Source organism: Rhinatrema bivittatum, chromosome 6 (assembly GCF_901001135.1).
Source record: "Rhinatrema bivittatum chromosome 6, aRhiBiv1.1, whole genome shotgun sequence".
NCBI lineage: Eukaryota > Metazoa > Chordata > Amphibia > Gymnophiona > Rhinatrematidae > Rhinatrema > Rhinatrema bivittatum.
In genome coordinates, this window is record NC_042620.1 from 145,401,507 (window position 1) to 145,422,783 (window position 21,277).

The 21,277-nt window shown below is 38.6% G+C and overlaps 1 long non-coding RNA gene across 1 annotated transcript in view; it reads left to right on the forward strand.

The window, feature by feature from the left end:
• The window catches only part of LOC115093785, a 65,005-nt gene extending 44,548 nt beyond the window's left edge, over nucleotides 1-20,457 (forward strand). Inside the window, exon 2 of the long non-coding RNA XR_003857410.1 lies at nucleotides 17,784-20,457. This is a non-coding gene — a long non-coding RNA (uncharacterized LOC115093785). The remainder of the gene's footprint in view (nucleotides 1-17,783) is intronic.
• Nucleotides 20,458-21,277: the final 820 nt, after the last annotated feature.

Consider the following 21,277-nt stretch of genomic DNA (forward strand, 5'->3'; position numbering starts at 1 on the left):
GGAGGAGCAGGTAGAGGAGATTGTGAAAGATGCCCTTGGCCTTTTGCCTCTCAGTCCTCCCTCAATCCCAGCCCCAGTAGTAGCACTCAAGTTTCTAGAGAGGATAGGAGGAGGTCTAGCAAGAAGAAAATAATTGAATGAAGTAAAAGGAGTAGGAATCTAAATTCATTTCAAATAAATGCAACAAAGGAGACCATTTTTGTTTCATTGTGAATGGAACTAACCCAAAATATTATTCTGCAAAAATTCCCAAAATATTTTGGGAAAAACAGGAGAGTATAGAAAGAGCAATTATCAAAACTATAGAATGACCTATGTTACAACAAAAGAATAGTTAAAAGAACCCAAACTGGAAATGCCCTTGCCCTGATGGTACACTATATACAACTTTTGACTCAAACACTGAACATCTCTCTATGAAAACTTGGCTAACAGCAAACACCAATTGATCAGACAGCCAGCATTAACTCCATAATGGCTATTAACTGGAACAAAACTTTTCCATCCAAAAGGAGACCAAAGCAATGTCCCTAAAAATTACTGACTGATTTCATGCCTACCTACAATTTATGAAGGTCATTTTCTATAGTCTGCATAAGTCAGCACATCTAAAATTACAGCAGTATTTTATAAACTGTATGGTGGAAAATGTACACTTTATAAAATATCTTATATTTCTGCACCAAAAGTATATTTAAGTAATACATATACTTGTAACACAGGATAATGCATACTTCTGTATACCCATTTTATAAAATTATGCACATATATTTTTTGCATTTCATAATTGTAACGTGCATATAATAACCCTGTTATACATAGAATCATGTATTTTATAAAGGATATGTGTACGCCACTAATGAAAATACTTGTGTGAGTACTTCCAATCACCAATTTTCCATCACCTTTACAAGTTCTCCCATATCTCCATCAGTTTACCGAAACGCTCCAGCACTATCTATAACCTATTCATGGCAATAGATGCATCATTAATATATATATATTGGTTCAGTCCCCCAATTCGATGTAAACCGATTTGATATGGTCTTTTAACCATGAAGGTCGGTATAGAAAAGTGTTAAATAAATAAATAGCAATAGAACAGAAGGGTAATAAAAGAAGAATATATACAACCAAAGACAATTGATGCTGAATAAAGCATTATGGCCAGCTGTATAAAGAATCAAAACTTTAGCATATCATAGATTGATTATTAGAAAGCTTTTGATAGCATCCCACACTCTTGGATCATAAATTGCCATGAAATGTACAAAGAGAACACTTCTTTGATCCAGCACATCAAGTTCACCATGAAAATTTGGCAGACTGCAATTCATCTGAATTAATAAGATGGACAATTAGTCATTCTTAACATTAAAATCCAGCATGGAATAGTTCAAGGAGATTCCCTGTCACCACTCTTGTTTTGTCTGGCATTAAATCCATTGAGTACTCTTGTTAACTTGGGCTGTGGAATTAGTCTTAATAATAAAGCTATCAATCCTGAACCAATAACATTTCACTTACTGTTTGTTTATGACGACAACTTCTTTGATGGTCATTTAGCAGAACAACTCTTAGTTGTGGAGAGTTTTTTCAGATGAATCAGAATGAAATTTGGCTTGGACAAATGTACAAAGGTGACCTTTATTTACAGAAAAATTAAGCAAAGCCAAAAAAAATTTCTCTGACTAAAAAATGTAATATAAAGGAACTTGAGCAGGAAGGCCTATCTAAATGCCTAGAAGTAGAAAAAAGTAGAAAAAGTTGTCATAAATTACTGAGTGAAAATATCAGCAAAGTATACTATAGACTGAAACTGATATTACAAAGTGCTCTATCAGCACAGAATAAGATACAAGCAATTAATCAGCATGCAATCCCTGCACTATCTTACAGCTCTGTAATAGTAGATTGGCCCCATAAATATCTTGAAAAATTGGATGAGAAAACAAGAAAGCTCTTCCACGACACTCAAGTAATCTATAGGAGCCAGTGTATGCTGAGATTGTACATTTTTAGTGCTGAAGGCAGTTTGGGACTTATAGAAATAGATTACACATATAGAACTGCCATCATAGGACCTATGCATACCTAAAGGCCTCAACAGTACTGAAGTATGAAAGTAAAAAACCAACATCAGTGTCAGTTCTTAAACTTGGACAATCATTCCATCAACTAGAAGGAATGAATGAGAATCTATCAGTGCACAAGGGGATAAAAGCAACAGAATAAGCACAGCAAGTGTAAAAAAATCTACTTAAAGAATTAGACCAGCAAACAAAGAAAGTTAACCGGCAGAAGCACAAATACAGTGGAAAGTAGAAAGCATTACTTCAGAAACCTCACTTAGATCAAAATTTGATACAGCAACAAAAAAACAACAACAAAAAAAAAAGAATAGGTGAGCTTAAACCTAAAGATGAGAGATTGATTTGCAGTCCAAGACAGTAGACCAGAGATGGCCAACTCCAGTCCTTGAAAGCCACAACCAGGCCTGATTTTCGGGATATCCACAATAAATACGCATGAGATATATTTGCATACAATGGAGGCAGTGCATGTAAATCTGTCTCATGAATATTCATTGTGGATATTTTTTAAACCTGGCCTGTTTGTGGCTCTGAAGGACCGTATGTCAGGGCCTGGTATGCTGGTAAAGGGGTAACGCCCAGGACAGGAGTGACTGGTAGGCTGGTAGGATTCATGGATAGGGCTGGACAGGGTACACTGGAGCAGCCCAGGACAATAGGGAGTTGATACTGGCCACCTTTCCCTCAGGTTGAGCCTTTGGGTTCTACTGGCCGGCAGGACTTTGATGGTCCAAGGCAGAGACTTATGGGATTGGGAACCCATAAGAGAAGGGCTAACTGCAAAACACAAGAGACAGAACAAGGTGCCCACATGAGAAAAACAAACACGGAAGAAACAAGAGGACACAGACTAAGACCTCAAACAGAACCAATCAAGAAACAAAATACAAGCAAGGACAATGAGAGAACGAGCCACAATAATGGGGAGAACACTAAGAACAAACAAAGGAACAAAGAACAAAGTGAGGCAGTACTAAGAGCCAGAGGCTAGGAACCCAGTGGCCAAAACTAGGGCTAGAGAGACCCATGCTGAGGCAGGCTTAAATAGCATGGAAGTGCTGAGTCATAAGCCCAAAAGGTGGGACCTGAGCACCACAGCGCACAGCCCACTGAGGGCCCCTGTTGGCAGGAGGGCCGCACAGCCCCTAAAATTCTCACACTGGAATTGGCCACCACTGTAGTAGACTATGGACAAGATGTTTCAGAATCAGCATAAAAAAAACTGTTAAGATGGAAAAATACAGATTCTGTAAAACAGAACTGGAAACAGTATTGCATCTTGTCACTGGATGTAATATGCTAAAGTCAGAAGGCCTTTATACAGAAAGGAACAACAAGGTAGTACTACTACTACTACTGCTCAGCCATTGGAAACTGTGTATACACTATACATCACTGTAACAGAAAAACCCTGGGACTACAACCCTAACAGAATAGAAAATAAAGAAGAACTTGTGATCACCTAGGATATTCCCATTCCAACCAATAAGAAGCTCCATGCTAGAAAACTGGACATTGTGTTAAGGGAGAAAAACACAAAAATGGAATTGCTGATAGAGATTTCATTACTGAGCAACTATTCCGTAGATTATATGGAGAGAGAGAAGATCCTTAAGTACCAAGGGATGCAATCAGAGACCAAGAAAATGTGGCAGAAAGCTATAGAAATAGTCTATTATATTGGATGCCACCGGCCTGATTAAAAACAATTTCCAAGCACATCTTGATATGTTGCCTGTACATATTGCACTCTAGAAGAAGAACATTAGCAGTAAATTTGAGAAAGTAAATATTTCCCAACATATTCTGGCTTATAAATGGGATTCATTCCTGTCAAGGTATATACAAAACAAACCCATTTGGAGGCATTGTCCCCAGACAGGAAATTCCATAAGGTATCAGAGTTGTGGAGGACCAGTGTTTTGCAGAATGCATTCACTGTTGTAAGGCTATTACTAAAGAAAATAGACTGAGCCAATTTAAAAACAGTGGCATGTGGCATAATTGAAAAAAGAATACCCATCAGCATTGATTTCAGGGGAGATCATTAGTATTATCCTGGGGACTCTCTGCCACTCCAGCAGCAGCAGCAGGAAGAATGACATAGAAAAGGTGACGTCATTCTCCCAAGTTGACCTCCTGGCCTCTTCATAGAAACATAGAAACATAGAAATGACGGCAGAAGAAGACCAAACGGCCCATCCAGTCTGCCCAGCAAGCTTCACACATTTTTTCTCTCATACTTATCTGTTTCTCTTAGCTCTTGGTTCTATTTACCTTCCACCCCCACCATTGAAATATCTAGCTTGCCTGTCACCTCCAGTGAGGTGACAGGCAAGGAGCCCTCAGTCCCACATCAGCAGCAAACTAGGTGTTGTACCACATCACTGACCTATAGAAGGAGGCAGGCAACTTCAAAGGTGGTGATATGATGCATCAGGGAAATGGCTGCCCTGTATAACCAGCTCCTGCAGATTGTGGAGAACATGGGATTTAAGTGGCTGCTGCACCTTTTAACCCCCAATTATAACATGACCTCCTAGATAACATTCAGTAGACAGGTTATCCCCGCTCTGCACCTGCATGTATTTCTCACATGCAGGCGCATATAGCCAAGATAGAGAGAGTGAACTTCATTTCACAACCAGAATGCTACACACACCTACATTTCTCCAATGAAATATGATGGCAGCTGGATGAGTCAGGGGGAGGCAGCACCTGTAGTGGAAGAGATTAGCAAGGTACTTGTGGGCTGAGCTGCACACCCAGGTGATGGATATTAGTCACAACTTGGTGAATATCTTAGGAGCAAAAGGATGATGATGGAGGGCTAGCATCTAGAGCAGAGAGACAGGACTACTATTGTTTTCTTTAATTTCAAAATTATTGTAAATATGAAAAAAATCAATGGAAGATGGGAGCTATGAGGGGATCTGTTAATTTACTCATTTACTGCACCTGGCAGTAGAGGAAGTCCTAAGGGCCAAGGAGCAATTCAGCAGCTTAGGCCTGAAGGAACTGGTAGAGAGGTGGGGTATTTTCACCAGAATGTGAAGGGTGGGCAGTAGTTGCATAAGAAGCAGTGGGGGCACCTCTGCACTGGCTGATTCAGGATTATTATAATTATTATGTATTATTATAAGTATTTATTGAGCTTAATATACCACATGTGAAACAGTTTATCCAAGCGGTTTACAATAAAACATGTATACATTTATAAAATTACATAAAAACAAATCAGGAAGTATTCAAATACAACAGCAGCACTAATACAAACATTTTATTTATTTATTTATTTATTTATTTATTTAAAGGATTCTTATATACCGATAGCCGTTTGCACATCGTATCGGTTTACAAATAACTAGGAACATAATCATGATTTACATTAGTAACATCAGGACAAGGACATTTATATTTACATTTAAATTTTATTGAATTTATGAATCACCTAAAGCACAAATGGTCTAGGCGATTTACAGCAATATCAAGCATAAATTAAATTCCCATAAAAGCAATAAAAGAACAAGATACAATATTAATATAACATAAAAGCAAAATGCAGTGAAAATGCAGTTCAAATTAAAATAAAATTTAAAATAAGCAAGCCTAAACAGAACAATTTTTTTAGAAGAATTCTAAAGTTTTTTATAGAGTCGAACTGCCATATTTCAATAGGGAGAGAGTTCCAAAATTCAGGGCTTGCAACAGAGAAGAAGCATTCATGTGTGATGTGGAGGTGGGCCATTTTTGGTGACGGAACTTCAAGAAGGGTACTTTGTGAATATCGTAGAGAGCGTGCCAGTTGGTAAAACTTGAGCAATGAGTTTGCCCAGGGGCAGGAATCGTCATGGATAAGTTTATGTAAAGTCATGCTAAGTTTATACTTAATGTGTTCAGCAAGGGGTAGCCAATGATGATTGTTAAGAGTAGGTGTGATGTGATCAGACCATTTAGCACCTGTCAGGAGCCGAGCAGCTGAGTTCAGAAGTAACTGAATGGGTCATAAAGTGGAGAATGAAAGACCAATGTAGAGAGTAATACAATAATCAATGATGGGAAAGGTACAAGCTTGAAGTACTGTGTGAAATTCAAAAGGAAAAAAGTTTTTTGAGACTGGCAAGTAGACGGAGTCTGAAGAAGCCTTGTCTTATCACCGGTAAGATTTGAGGCTTAAAGGCGAGGGTGCTATATAAGACAACTCCTAAACTTTTGACTTGATTGCTTATTGTAAACGAAGAGGAATTGATGCAAATGGTCGATTGAGAGATAGGGGAGTATTTATTTATTTATTTATAAAACTTTTATATACCAATGTTTGGAACATGCCATCACAATGGTTTACAAACAAGAATAAAATAAACACAAGGACATTAGTGAACTGTAAAATAATAAACAGGATTAAAACTAAGATTAATTAAAATATAATCAGAAAAACAACAAGGTCAAAATTTATAACATAATAATCATGAATAAAGTGTTAAGAATTAATTAAAAAATGAAATAAATACAAGCCTTCGGTAATCATAAAAAACTATAAATAACTACTAGGATAAATTTAGAATTTCTAAATACTTGACTAAGTTGGTAAAACTATTACTAGATAAAAGGTGGTCTAAAATAATCAAAATAAATAACATTATAAAATAGTATAATGTAGGTGGAAATGAATTACCCAATGCCATCCTTATATGCTTGCTCAAAAAGCCAAGTTTTAAGATGTTTCCTAAACAACTTTAGATCATTCTGTAACCTTGGGTCCACTGGAAGTCCATAATCCGGGTCCTGCTAACGAAATGGCTCTCTCTCTAACTGTAGTGAGTCGTGCTGTAGAGACTGATGGTATTGATAATAGACCTTTGTTGGATGATCTAATGTTCCGCTGAGGTATATGAAGCTGAACCACTGCATTCAACCATTCTACTTGATTGCCATAGATTGCTTTGTGCAAAATACAAAATAACTTATAATCAATACATTTTTCGATAGGAAGCCAGTGTAGCGATTTTAATATGGGGTGATGTGTTCCATTTTTTTTGCAACCAGTTAATATTCTAGCAGCAGAGTTTTGGAGAATCTGTAAAGGCTTCCTATCGAAAAACATATGCACTGAATAATGCAAGGAATTCAGTTTTTGACATGTTAAGTGTTAATTTGTTATGTACTAACCAGGACTTGAATGAGGAAAAGCAAATGTTAATGTGATTTTGTGTGTCAGCCTAAGTTGAACGAATTCAGATGAGGAATTGAATATCATCTGTGTATAATTTATATGCATCAGTCAGATTAGATAGAACTTTGCAAAGAGGTGGTAGGTAAATAGTAATGACGAGAGGGCAGAGCCTTGAGGAACTTTGGTTTTGATGTGAGAAAAAGGTGAAAAGTCGCTGTGAATTTTGACTTTTTGGATGCGGTTTGATAAATAGGAATGAAACCAATTCAGCACTGTGCCAGAGAAGCCTGCTTCTTGTAAACAGAAAAGTAGAATGTTATGATCCGCAGTATCGAAAGACAATGAATTATTAAGGGAAACTAAGATGAATTGATGGTCATTGTCGATACCTTTTCTGATCGTGTTGGTTAAAGAGAGAAGTAGAAGTTCTGTATTGAGTGCACGACAGAAACTGATGAGGATCAAGGACCTCAAAGTTTTCAACATGGAGAGATAACTAGGTCAATACTGAAGCTTCTAAAATTTTTGAGAAAAAAGGTAATGACGAAATGGGCCTAGAGTTGGATAAATCAGATGGGTCAAGATTTTATTTTTTTTAGTAACGGGCAAACAACTGCCTGTCTAAGGCTGCTTGGAACAACACCTTCATTAAGAGACAGGTTAATTAAATGAGAGAAAGGTGGATACAAAGAATCTTTGGCAGCTTTAAATACTGAAGAGGAGCAGAGAGCCTGTAGACAAGAGACATAGTCAAAATTTTCCCAGAGAGGTATGAGAGAGATGGCTTCTTCAGAGTACCATTTTGGAATATTAATAAAATTGAGACAAAGTTTCTCAATTTTTAAGTTAAAAAATTGGAGAAAAGACTCAGCAGAGAGTATTAGAGAGTCGCAGATTCAATAGTGTTGAGTTGGTTAGGCATCTAACGATGTTGAAAAGAGTTTTTGGATCATAACCAGCATTGTTAATTAAAGCGGAGAAGTAACTTTTCTTGGCTTCCAAAATACAGGTTTGATAAACCTTAAGAGATGTTCTAAATGCTCGGGTGAGATGAGAAGAGGGATGCTTGCGCCAAGCGCATTCTGATTTCCTCAAGTTCTGACAAGCAGATTTAATTTCAGAGGAAAGTCATGGCTGGGGTTTGGAGGATTTTAGAGAGAAGGATCTGATTGGAGCAAGATAATTGAGAGTTGAGAGGAGGGCGTCGTCCCACTGAGCAATTGAATTGGAGATGTTGCAAAACACATTGATGATGTAGCTCATGTGATGGCAGAAGAAAAAAGGTCAATATGAATACAAATCACAAGCAAAAATGTCCAAAAATGCTGCAACTGAAAACAATTTCAAAAAAACAAAAATGTGTTGCTAAGCTGAATCATACTATGAATACAATAAATGGTTATTATAAATGGACCTTCATACCACCCCAGTATATGAACAATAGTTTATGTTCTCAATAACCAGATGGGTCCTGTATAATCATCAGTCTGGGCACAAATAATGTGTTTGTCTTCAAATCATAAAGTTTTAAAAATTTAAGTGCAAGTATCTAGTAAAGTGTACTTCCTCTTGTTTTTTCTTTTTTTGTCTCTAGTTTGTGCAACGTTGTCAAACCAATGAACAAGCCCAACATGATATCATGTTTCGCTGTCGCTGCTTCAGAGGCTGTGGATAAAATTCTCAAAAAACTTGAACAAGCATAAATTGTATAGGGCTCCACAGGAAATTTACATAACTTTTTTGGACGCTGGATAGCTTCTCAAGTGCGCCAAAACGTACACTTTACTAGATACTTGCACTTAAATTTTTAAAACTTTATGATTTGAAGACAAACACGTTATTTATGCCCGGACCAATGATTATACAGGACCCGTCTGGTTATTGAGAATATAAACTATTGTTCATATACCTGGGGTCGTATGAAAGTCCGTTTTATAATAAACATTTAATGTATTTATGGTATGATTCAGCTTAGCAACATGTTTTTGTTTTTTAGAAGAAAAAAGGTCGGCATCAATTTTACAATGTTTGACTAAACTTGGAGTAGTCTGAGAAATAGTGGATAAATTGGTTGTGGTATGGAGATAAAATTGAATCCAAAAATGGTCCGACCAAGGCACTTGACTAATGATTAAAGAAGAGATGGTGGATTGAGAGAGGGACTTATTAACAAAGATTAAGTCTAAGGTGTGGCCTAATTTGTGAGTAGGACCCGAAATTAGCTGGCACCAGCCAAGAGAATCCATGATTTCAAGAAATAAAGAACAATGAGGCAGAGGAGGTAAAATGTCAATTTGTAAATTAAAGTCGCCAAGAATGACCATATTATTTAGATCAGACTTTGAGAGCATTAAGAGTTCAAACAGAGGTGATAGATTATTGGTGAGTAGTTTAGGTAGAGCATAGATTAAACAAAGTGAAAAAATACCAGTAGAAACTATAAGCATTTCCAGAGAGGAATCATGAGAGAAGGTTTTGGTTTTAATATTCCATGTATTTTGTAAATTATAAATAAGCCACCACCCCTTTTCTTTTGGCGAGGATGAGAAACAAAAGAAAAACCAGGCAGACAAATTTGATTGAGTATGATTGCATCTGAATCTAATATCCAGGATTCAGTGAGACAGCAAAAGTCAAGACATTCACGAACAATGATATTGTAAATCAATTGAAATTTACTCCTCATTGACTGAGCATTAATGAGGCTAAAAGAAAGTATTGAATTAACAAAGAAACTTTTATGTGCCTCTAAACACACCATCTTAAGATTGCGAAGGTGGTCGAGAAGTACAATAATGTTTGTGAACGGACAAAAGCCCACCAAATGGGGACTGCTGCAGGTTTTTAACAATTAGAAGCCTGAAAGACATGTTTTCACTGCTTTACGAAACTTCTCCAGGTGGAATTCCAGCTATCTATTGCTGCAAAGGTTAATGGAGCAACAGATATCCTTTCATGACCTGTCTCTGGAAAGTGAGTCAAGTGTGGATCACCCCAGGACATCATGATTGGCTATACATGACACCAATGATGCAAGTTCTGAAGACCTTCAAGGATGCCAGAGAGGATCTCAGTTATACAAGAGCCACTCTAGAAGAGATAATCCCCATAGTCAAAATCCCAGAGAAGTTAAAGGATTTCCAGCAGGACCATGAATTGATGACATAGGTGCTGCCATTCATGGACTCCTCGCAACAGCAGGCACAAAATAGGCTGAAATCCCTCACCAAGAAAGATTCTTGCATGCTAGCCAGGCTGAGTGACCCATGGGTGAATGGGAATATTGCCTTCTAGTCCAACAGTCTAACTCCAAGGAGATGCTGGTGGGGATGTAGCACAGAAAAGAGTGGACACCCCAGACAGTACTTTTAGCATGAGTAGCATCCTGTCAGCTTCCACTTCCTTTCCCACTTTATATATCTCCTCTCTTCCTTTGTGATCACCACAGAATGGGTCCTTCTGACTTAGTCCATAGCTACAGCAGCAGTTGGCAGCAGAGATTATCCTCCCCCAGCAAAGGAGACCCCAATACAAATATCAATCTCATACTATCTCACAGAGCCCATCAAGGACATGGCCACAGATCCATTGGCATATTGGGCACACAAGGCCAGACCTTGCCATGGAGGCCCAGCATTTGCTATCCTGCCTACCGACCAGTAGGATTGTTAGGTAGGGATATAGTGAAGTTCTCTCCCAGTCCACTCCTTAATTGGAATGGACTGGGAGGGAACTGCACGGTTTTCTAAATTCCTCCTGTGTGCGCGCAAGTCCCGACCTGCTTGCACATGCACACGCGGATTTAAAATTCAGCATGCATGTGCACACGGGAACCATATTTTATAACATGTGCGTACAGACATGTGCTTGTTATAAAATACCATGCCAGGAACCACAAGCACATGGACATGCGTGCGCCCATTTTAAAATCTACCTCTTAGTGAATAGGTATTGTCAATTGCAGAGGACATCATGAGTCCACATTGTTTACAGCTGGCACCAGAGTTGATGGAAATGTTAATCTTTCTTAAAATAAACCTCCCGCTTTTGGGTTGCCTGGAATTTTTTTTTTTTTTTAAATCATCTTTTATTTAACCAGATGCACAAACTGTGTGTGAATGCTAAAAGTGTCCCTATTGATTCCTGTGGAACCAGGGCAATTAGGTATTTCAGGAAGTACATAAATGAGGCAGAGTGGTTATAAAGGTTTGTTGTTAGGGCAAAAAGTTGGGTCTTGAACCAGAATATGTTCGGCCCAGAGTTAGTATGCTATGCATAGAGCCACAGAATAGCTCCAAGGAAACCAGGCTCAAATTCCAGAAAGCCTGATGTAAGAACCCCATTCTTGAGGATCTGTTTTGATCCTCAGGGAATTCAAAAGGAATTCTGGAACACCTAGAGGGCATTTAGATGGTTAGGAGGCCTGTGATCCTAGAGGAAGATCCGTGAGTTCTTCTCACTATGCACATTAATCTTATTTATTTATTTATTTACTTACTTACTGGTTTTATATACCATCCTTCGGAGTAGCCAACATAACGGTTTACATCAGTAAAATACAATAAGATAAATGCAGTAAAACCGAAATACATAAAATTAGATTGGCAACGAAACTTCATAATAAAATAATCATTAGAATCAAATAAAATTTGTGACAGGTAAGAATATACCGTATTTTCCGGCGTATATGACGACTTTTTAACCCAAGAAAATCTTCTCAAAAGTCGGGGGTCGTCTTATACGCCGGGCACACCTGCTCTCTGACCAGTTTCTCTCAATCACACACACATGCTCTCAATCAAATGCATTCTCGCACTTACACACAGGCAGGCTGCTTCTCTCTCTCTCTCTCTCACTTCCACCCCCACCCCCGAGCACAAATAGTAGCTGCATCACCTCCTCCTCCAGCCCCCGCAGGCCAAGAAAGAAGAAACCCATCGGCCGCGGGAGGCTCATGCTGCTGTCTCCTTTCCCAATTACCAGCTCCTTCGACTGCTCGGGGCCGATGCTGCTATCTTTTCATGCGGCACGGCTTTCTCCTTCCCGCGCACCGCACTGCCGTTGCCGCTGGGCTAAAAGCACGTTCAAGCCCAGCGGGAACGGCAGCGGTGCAAAAAAAAAAAAAAAAGCTGTGGCATCCGCGGCTGGCCTTGTCTTCTTCCCACCCCCCCCCCTTTGAACCGGAACAGGAAGTGATGCGCGGGAAGAAAGAGCCGTGCCGCGTGAAAAAATAGCAGCGGCGCAGCAGCAGCGGCCCCCGAGCAGTCGAAGGAGCTGGTAATCGGGAAAGGAGACAGCAGCGTGAGCCTCCCGCGGCCGATGGGTTTCTTCTTTCTTGGCCTGCGGGGGCTGGAGGAGGAAGCTGCTGCAGCTACTATTTGTGCTGGGGGGGGCGTGGAAGTGAAGCAGCCACCCTGCCTGTGTGTAAGTGAGAGAGAGAGAGAAGCAGCCAGCCTGTGTGTAAGTGTGAGAGAGAGAGAAGCAGCCAGCCTGTGTGTAAGTGAGAGAGAGAGAGAGAGAAGCAGCCACCCTGCCTGTGTGTAAGTGAGAGAGAGAAGCAGCCAGCCTGTGTGTAAGTGAGAGAGAGAGAGAGAGAGAGAGAGAGAAGCAGCCAGCCTGTGTGTAAGTGAGAGAGAGAGAGAGAGAGAGAGAGAGAGAGAGAGAGAGAAGCAGCCAGCGTGTGTAAGTAAGTGAGAGAGAGAGAGAGAGAGAGAAGCAGCCAGCCTGTGTGTAAGTGAGAGAGAGAGAGAAGCAGCCAGCCTGTGTGTAAGTGAGAGAGAGAGAGAGAAGCAGCCAGCCTGTGTGTAAGTGAGAGAGAGAGAGAGAGAAGCAGCAAGCCTGTGTGTAAGTGAGAGAATGCATTTGATTGAGAGCATGTGTGTGATTGAGAGAAACTGGTCAGCGAGCTCATGTGTGTGAGAGACAATGAAAGTGACTGCTCAGAGAGATGACTGATGTGTATGTGAGTGTGAGAGAGAGAAAAAGCATGGAAGTGAGAAATCTGGGTATGTGAGAAAGCATGGGAGTAAGAAGCCTGATTATGTGAGAGAGAGCATGGGAGCGGGAGGACTGGCTGTGTGTGTGTGTGTGTGCGCGTGCATGAGAAAGAGACTGGTTGACAAGGTGACGGTGTGTGTGAGAGAAAGAGACTGCTGTGTGTGAATGTGAGAGAAAGCCTGTGCACGTGGAGAGTGAGCATGGAAATGAGAGAGAGACTGGTGTGTGTGTGTGTGTGTGAGACAGAGAAAGTGATTATGAGAGTGAGAAGCCCGTATATGTACGGTAAGCAGAACACGGGAGTGGGAAGCCTGTGTGTGTGTATGGCATGAGAGAAACTGTTCAGGAAGGTGTCTGGTGTGTGTGTCAAAGACTGTTTGGGAAATGATTGGTGCGTGAGGGACAGAAACTGGTCATGGGGGCATGACTGGTATGGTGTGTGTGTGAGAGACATGGGCCCTAAGGAAGAGGAAGAGGAATAGGAGAGCTGCTGGAGGGGGTAAGGAAAGTGGCTTTCTAAGTTTATTTTTCTTGATTGACTGCCATTTTAATTATTTAATATTATGTGATGTGTCTTCTTTTTTGAAATATTTTATTGGTGTTTGGAGAATGTTTAATAGTTTTTAGGAGTTTTTAATTGTTGGATGTTATTCTGTTCATAGCTGTTTTGAAACATTTATTCTGCTTATTAGTATAGTTTTACAATTATTTATGTGTGGGGATCTATAGCTGCTTGCTAGTTCTGTTTTCCTAATAAGAGGTATATTGGTTTTTAGGGCCTGATATACGGTATTTGTAGTGTTGCCTTTTCATAGATAGGGTTGCTCCTGTTTGAGTGTAAAATTATTTTTTTTCTTAAAAATATGTATAAAAAAGGGGGGGTCGTCTTATACGCCCAGTCGTCTTATACACCGGAAAATACGGTACTAAAACAGTGGAAAAATAAAAAGGTAACAATTAAAAAATGTGTTAAATAATGTTAAAAAGGTCATAAATAATAAAACATATGACTAATCTTATATTATGTGATGTGACGTTTTGCATCCCTGTGTTGAAGTTTGTAAATAGAAGTTGTGTCTCAAGCATTGTTTGTGTTTGTCTATGAAGAAGAACTACTGTGAACTAACTTGGACTGGATATATGGATGGATTTAAGCGTTACCCTATCCAAGAGTGTTTCCAGTTTCACTTGCCACTGCAGGGCATCATAAGTCAGGAAATGATATGTTGCTTTACTTAACAATAAATCAGCAGAGACACCAATCCCAATATGATAATGCTACAGGGGCTTCCAGCCTGACATGTGTGCAAATACTGGGGCCGATGCAAAAAGCTGAGCGTTACAACTGTCCGCTGAAATTCAGTACAATTTCCTAATGCACAAGCTAAGTTTTTTTTCAACTCCTGATACAGCAAGCTAATGGTATGCTAATGCTTCAGTTAAAAAATGTGGACAAACAAAAATTGTGAGTGCAGTAAAGGCTTAGCAAACAGAAAAAAAGTTTATGTGCAGAACACATGGTTTATGTGCACAAATCATGCTTTCCATGCATAAGATTTGTTGCATAAAAATTGTAATTTATGTGTAGAAAACATGTTTCTTGTGCACAAAGCATGTTTCAATGCATAAAATCCCAACTAGAGGTCCCAGTACCAGAACTCCAGCTTCTGTCATAGACTAATATCAGCCCTAGAAAATTTACTCCACCTTGGACTAGGAGTTTCCAATGCTAAGAAAACAGGAGGCAAACTAGCACACATCTCTGCATAGGAGAGTAATACCTAATGCCATCATTAGCATGACATTTCCGTGCCAGGGCACTAACTTAAATGCATAATGTTGTGCACACATTTTTTGTCTGCTAAACTCCTTGCTACAGTAGAGTTTGCACATAAAACATGTGTGCATAAACTGTGCGCTGTGCCGAGGACACCTTTTTGCATTGGCCCTGTTGTGGACTTCTTACCCTTAGATTGCATTGAAATCACAGTATGAGCATGCTCAGTGTAGTCTCCCTGTCTTTTTTTGTAATCAATCAATGTCACCTGGGTGAATTTGCATATCTGATAAGGGATAATAAAGCTAATGACTGTTTGAGACATTCTGGGCTGAATTTTAAGAATTACGCGCGGGCATAGATTTGTGCGCGCAACCTGGCGCGCACAAATCTATGCCCGATTTTATAACATGCACGTGCATGTTATAAAATCTGGGGTCGGTGCGCGCAAGGGGGTGCATACTTGTGCACCTTGCACGCGCCGAGCCCTAGGGGAGCCCCGATGGCTTTCCACGTTTCCTCCATTCCCCCCCCCCACCTTCCCCTCCCTTATCTAACCCGCCCCCCAGCCCTACCTAAATCCCCCCCACCTATAGTTTTTTATTTACGCCTGCCTCTGGGCAGGTATAGATTGCGAATGCTGGCCAAGTGCCGGCGCGTGATCCCCCGGCACGGCTGCTGTGCCAGAGGCCTTGGTCCCGCCCCGCCCACTCCCCACCACTTTTTTCAAGCCCCGGGACAATATAGGCTCGTCGCGCGCAGGACGGGTTTAAAAGGGTTACGTGCGTAACCCTTTTAAAATCTGTCCCACTGCCTTTTTCTGTTACTCAGAGTGATGGAATTGTAAGGTATCCATTGCCAATCACAAGTTATTATTGCCTATAAAATAAACTACCTTTTTTATTGATGGGGCACATGAGTTTTCTGCACAAAACTCATTACTATTAGTTCTTTTTGAATTAGAGGAAATGTATTGCATCTTCTATGATAATACACCGGTTCAAGAACTGTTATGTGTAACAAAGCTTAATAACGAAATGTTGTGGCGCCCATCATTACTTCAAAGAAAATCTTTGGGAAAGGTTTAGGGTTATCCTGAAAATCTAATCGGGTTCCTTTCCTCTTTCGTTATGTTCTCTCCAACACGAACTGTGCTCAGCACCTAACCTCCTAGTGCTAGCATCATTTCTTCAACTCATTCATTTTAGGGAAATAACACAGCCACTGTCATAGTGAGCAGAACACTAGTGGCAACAAAATTGTTCATACCAGGACCTAGTATGCTGCTATACATTAAGCACCCAGTGGAGTTCCGGCAGCATGAAGAAGTAGGGAAGTAGTTAAACCTATTATTGAGCTTGTTTATAGTGTAAAAATGTTTCTTTTTCTAGTGATGTCTTCAGTCACACATGAAGAAAGCACATTATTATAAAATAATTGAGTTTAAAATCTGTTTTCTCTATAACCGCTGTGGAAACAGCTAATGGGACCTGTGAAGCCCAGAAAGCTAATGTACAATTACATCTATGTAAAAAATGTTTCTGTCAATCTAATAAAAGGTATCACAACCTTCAATATATCACAACCTTCAAAGTATCCAAAGGATTTGTTTACATAGCTTCACTTTAATAGGAAACAAAAAATGCCAATCTCCTAATGCCAAGGTTAAATTCAGTAGCTGTTGTAGTTTTAGTACAACTATTCCAGACATTTTAAATGTTGTGAAGGTCATGATGAGCCTTCATAAATAGATCTTATATTTTCAGTGACACCACACAACAGAGAGAAAAATGCCACTATATTCATGATAACTGGCACAAAAAATGAGAACTGTCAAATATAAAACTTTTAGCAAGCACTGCTTAAACATATACACACACATACTATATATATATATATATATATATATATATATATATATATATATATATATATATATATATATATATATATATAAGCACAGCATAATAACCAAGAAATGCCCATGGATGAGGCTTAAAAATAAGATGAATGCGTTATCATAATTCATTACAACGGTGAAGGTCAACAAATGAATTATTTGCGATACCTTTTTTTTAACTAACAATACATTTGTGATGAACTTTCGAGAGCTGCACCGACCTGATGAAGGTCTCAACAAAAAGTTCCATCCAGAACTAAAGACACCTTTTTCCTGGACAAATTCGCAGATATACATGAATCGGAGGGGGAGGGGGGGGGGGGGAAATCACCTTAGTAAGTGTCTTCATGACCCCCCTAACATGTTCCAAAAATGTGGAGTTAATGGGTAGGCTAAAAACTTTCACAAATGTATTAAGGTAGTCTAATATAACAGTCTCACTTATTTGTTGACCTTTAATTCTACATATCCAAATGATCTAAACTGGCAACTGCACAACTGTATTTATGCTATGTGAAAAAATTAAGCACTAACTTCTTATGGTGCACATATCAAACACCAAACGTTTCATCTTATGTGTGAAATCTACTCATTGTAGGCTACAATACAAGAACAAAACATTAGAAATGTTAAAGTTCATCAAAAGATAATTGAGAAAGTCATTGGGCAAAAGCCACTCCTTTAATAGGCTAGCAAATGTTTAAAGATGCAAGCCTTCAGGATTATTAAAATAAAAATATTTTTCTGGTTGTTAGCTAACTAAAAATCTAATTTCCGCACAAATGCTATGTTGTTCTTTTTTTAAGTAATCTTATTTTTGTTGTGCACTTTTATTTCCTATAGGAAATGTTGGAAATAATGTGCGATATGCTGCTTCGTAGACTCTTGTGCTTCTTCATGGTCTCTCTTAACTGCATTGTAACAGCTGGCAGGTGATCGGGTAAATGTGTACTGCTATTCAGGGCATAATAAGATGGTACCACCAGAACGACTGTAGCATTCCTGCTTCAGAAGCATCTGCGCCTTCTCCAGGTTTTCATGCAACCTATTCAAAGTCCAGAACTGAATATAAGATGTCCACGGTTTCATTTCAATGGCATAATTAAGTTATCGGCAATTCTAATTAGTTATGCCCTATTGCCAAAACCAGAAAACAGACGCTGACAAGTGGGAAACCCAGGATTGAAAAGGAAAGTTACTGATTTAGCTCCTTCACCAAAGGACTCCTGGAGAGAGGATCTGAAGAACTGCATGTCCCATTGTTGCACAAACTTGTTTTCTGGCATAATCTATATTTTCTGAATAAATCCTTTTCTGGGATCCCAATGCACAGAAAAACCAAGCAAATGTAATTTCAAACAAAAGAAAAAAAAAGTCCATTCAAAACTTTGGAGACCGTCACATTGTATAAGTTAGTGATGATTCTGGGACATTCTTTACTTTTACCTTTCTAAATGTTTTCTCTCCAATTTGTACATGGGGAGGATAATTTTCAAAGGCATTTCCATGGGTGAAAACAATGGTTTACTTGCGGAAATGGCCTATTTTAAAATTGACAGCCGATATGTGGTTAAATGTATGTTTATATAGCCTGTCTGTGCTTAAATGACCTGCAGTGAGAAGAGATGATCTGGGGGAAAGGTTGAGAAGGGGGGGTTGTACATGCACACATACTTTTACATTTCTAAAAGTGTGTGAATAAGTTTTCCAGAAAAAAATCTGCCCACCATCCTCCCTAAATTTATAAATTGCAGTGCCACCAAACAAAACATTTCTTTGAACATTTTTTTTACATTTAAAAGTTTGTTTATAAAATTGCCATTGGATGTATCTATATCATATTCATATAATAACAAGCATTCTTCAAATTCTTGCAATCAATTGCCTGTCTTTGCTTAACTTATTATATATATCCTTGCTTGTTATTGTCCCAACTTGGCCTTGTTTCGGAAATACTCCTTCGTCAGGGGAACAAGCTTGTGTGTTTAATTCTCCTAGATGTTATCGGCTTTAACATCCCAATGTTGTTCATACTGCATAAATGGTTCAAACTTTTTTGTTTGGTGGCACTGCAATTTTTAAATTTAGGGAGGATAGTAGTTGGTTGATGATTATGAGTTAAATATTGCTGGGTAACCTGGATAGTACCAAAAATACTATAAACAGCGAATATATGAAACACCACCATTCTCCTTTAAATATTTATTATTTAAATATTTTTTATTTTAAACTTCTTAGCAGTATTTTCCATGTTGTTTAAGATTAGTGGTGGTGGGTATATTGGTTTTGCATAATATTTGAATTTCACCTGCCAAGTAGAGATTTTTCTAATATTTAGGTTTGTTGTATAGGGAATTATATTAATCAATTCAGCTGGTGATGAATATATGGGTTACACTAGCAAAATTGTGCTTATCAAGGAAAGTACATAGTTAGTGGATCTGATACAAATACATGAAGGAGGAGCGTACTACTTTTGAGATGTGGGGCTCCATTGTGAGGCCTCATATTGACTTCTTAGGATGTAAGGTAGAAGAGAAGCAAGCAGGCTGGGAACCTTTACTTTTGGATTAGGCCCTGCTGCCAGCATTACTGATCAGCATTTGAATCCTGTATGTAGAACATTGTTGTCATTGTTGACCTGCAGTGCATTTACACCTCTGGCTGCTCATAGGTACACACCTACTCTGTCCATTGGTAAATCCACTCCTATTGTTGGCAAGAAAATAATAAAAACCAGTGCCCTCTTCCAGCTGAATCAGATTAATCAGTGTGGTTTCCATATTAAAACTTGCATTAGTATGAGCTTAATATTTTTCAACTAATATGGCCTGATGTACTAAAAGCATGTTCCCATTAAGGGCCTACTTTACTGGGAAAATAAATGTAAGTGATGAGCTCTCTAGTCTACTCTTGAGTGACAGGGTAGAAGTAAGCAGGTACAAGACTACAGAGAGTTAAGCAACCCAGAAAGATTGCAGGGTTCCAAAGAGAACCCTGATGGATGGCCCCCTAGACAGAGAATTATTAGTACAATGACCATACTAGATAAGTGGTGTGGTAGGAGGGGGATATAATAAGGGAGAAAATCCCCAAGTAGTTACACATGAAGGCCCATGGTAGTAGGATCTCAGGCCTAGTTCCAACTAAACTGGAAGCCCAAAGGAGCCAGAGAAAAGTGCTGGGTCAACATGTACAGTATAAAAATATGATCCAGTAATTATACATGCAACAACATTATGACAATCCTTTTTGCTGGTTATTTCTTATTGTTTTAAAGCTGTAACATCTTGCTTTATTTTGTTATTTTGATTGCTTGTATTGTGTTGGACATACATTATTAATATTGTTTTAGGTTAGGGTTTAAGTTTTTTATGCTTTTATTGTATTATTATTATTGAGTTTTATTGTGTTCTTATATAGTGTTTACTCTATAATAGAGTGTACACCGTTGAGATTGTTTTATATACCGTCAATCTGGAACAAACAAATAAATAAATAAAATAAAACAAATTGATAGCTAGAACTATTGGCTATTTGTGGTACAGGACAGAGAAATGAAGAATTCAAAGTCAAATTTTATTCAGCTAGAGATTTTAACCTGATTTGAAGGAAATTTTAGATCTTTCCCAGATCTCTAGAGAAAAAAAATCTGAAAAAATCCACCTTGGATAAAATAATCTGAAGCAGATCTATTGAATAACATAATTCAATCTTCAGATCTGCTTCTGATTATCTTTGTAACACACAATTATAATGCTGTGTCTCACAATGAAGGCTACAAAACATCAAGTGATGAATAGCAATTCTCCCACCTATATTTTAATACATATTAATGACCATTCATAATAGGTACTACCAGCTAGTAACAGCCTTCTTTGAATCGTCAAACATTTACTAAGCTCTGTGTTTATTTTTTGTTTATAATTATTTTGTAATTTGTATGCATATAAAATTGACTTAGCTTTGGCACTTGAATCCCTTATCATCCACCATAAGTTGCCCTGACAATGTCCATGTTTCATAACTTGCATTGGGGGAATATGGATGAAATCTTTAAATGTCCAGTGTGATAAGGATTGTGCAATAATCAAAAGTCTACAAATAAAGCATAGTACTCAATTAGAAAACTTTCTTCAGCATACCACACAGAAATGCAAGGTGCTCCACATGCTTATCAAGATGGCGTCTCAAATCCCTTTGGCGCCTTGAAACTAGACGTGGTACAGTACAAGGTAAGGTATTAAATAATGCATTTAAATAAAATTATTTGCAAAAAAGAAACTGAATTAAATAATTAAGTACCACTCTATGTTCAGATTTAAACCTAAAAGAGA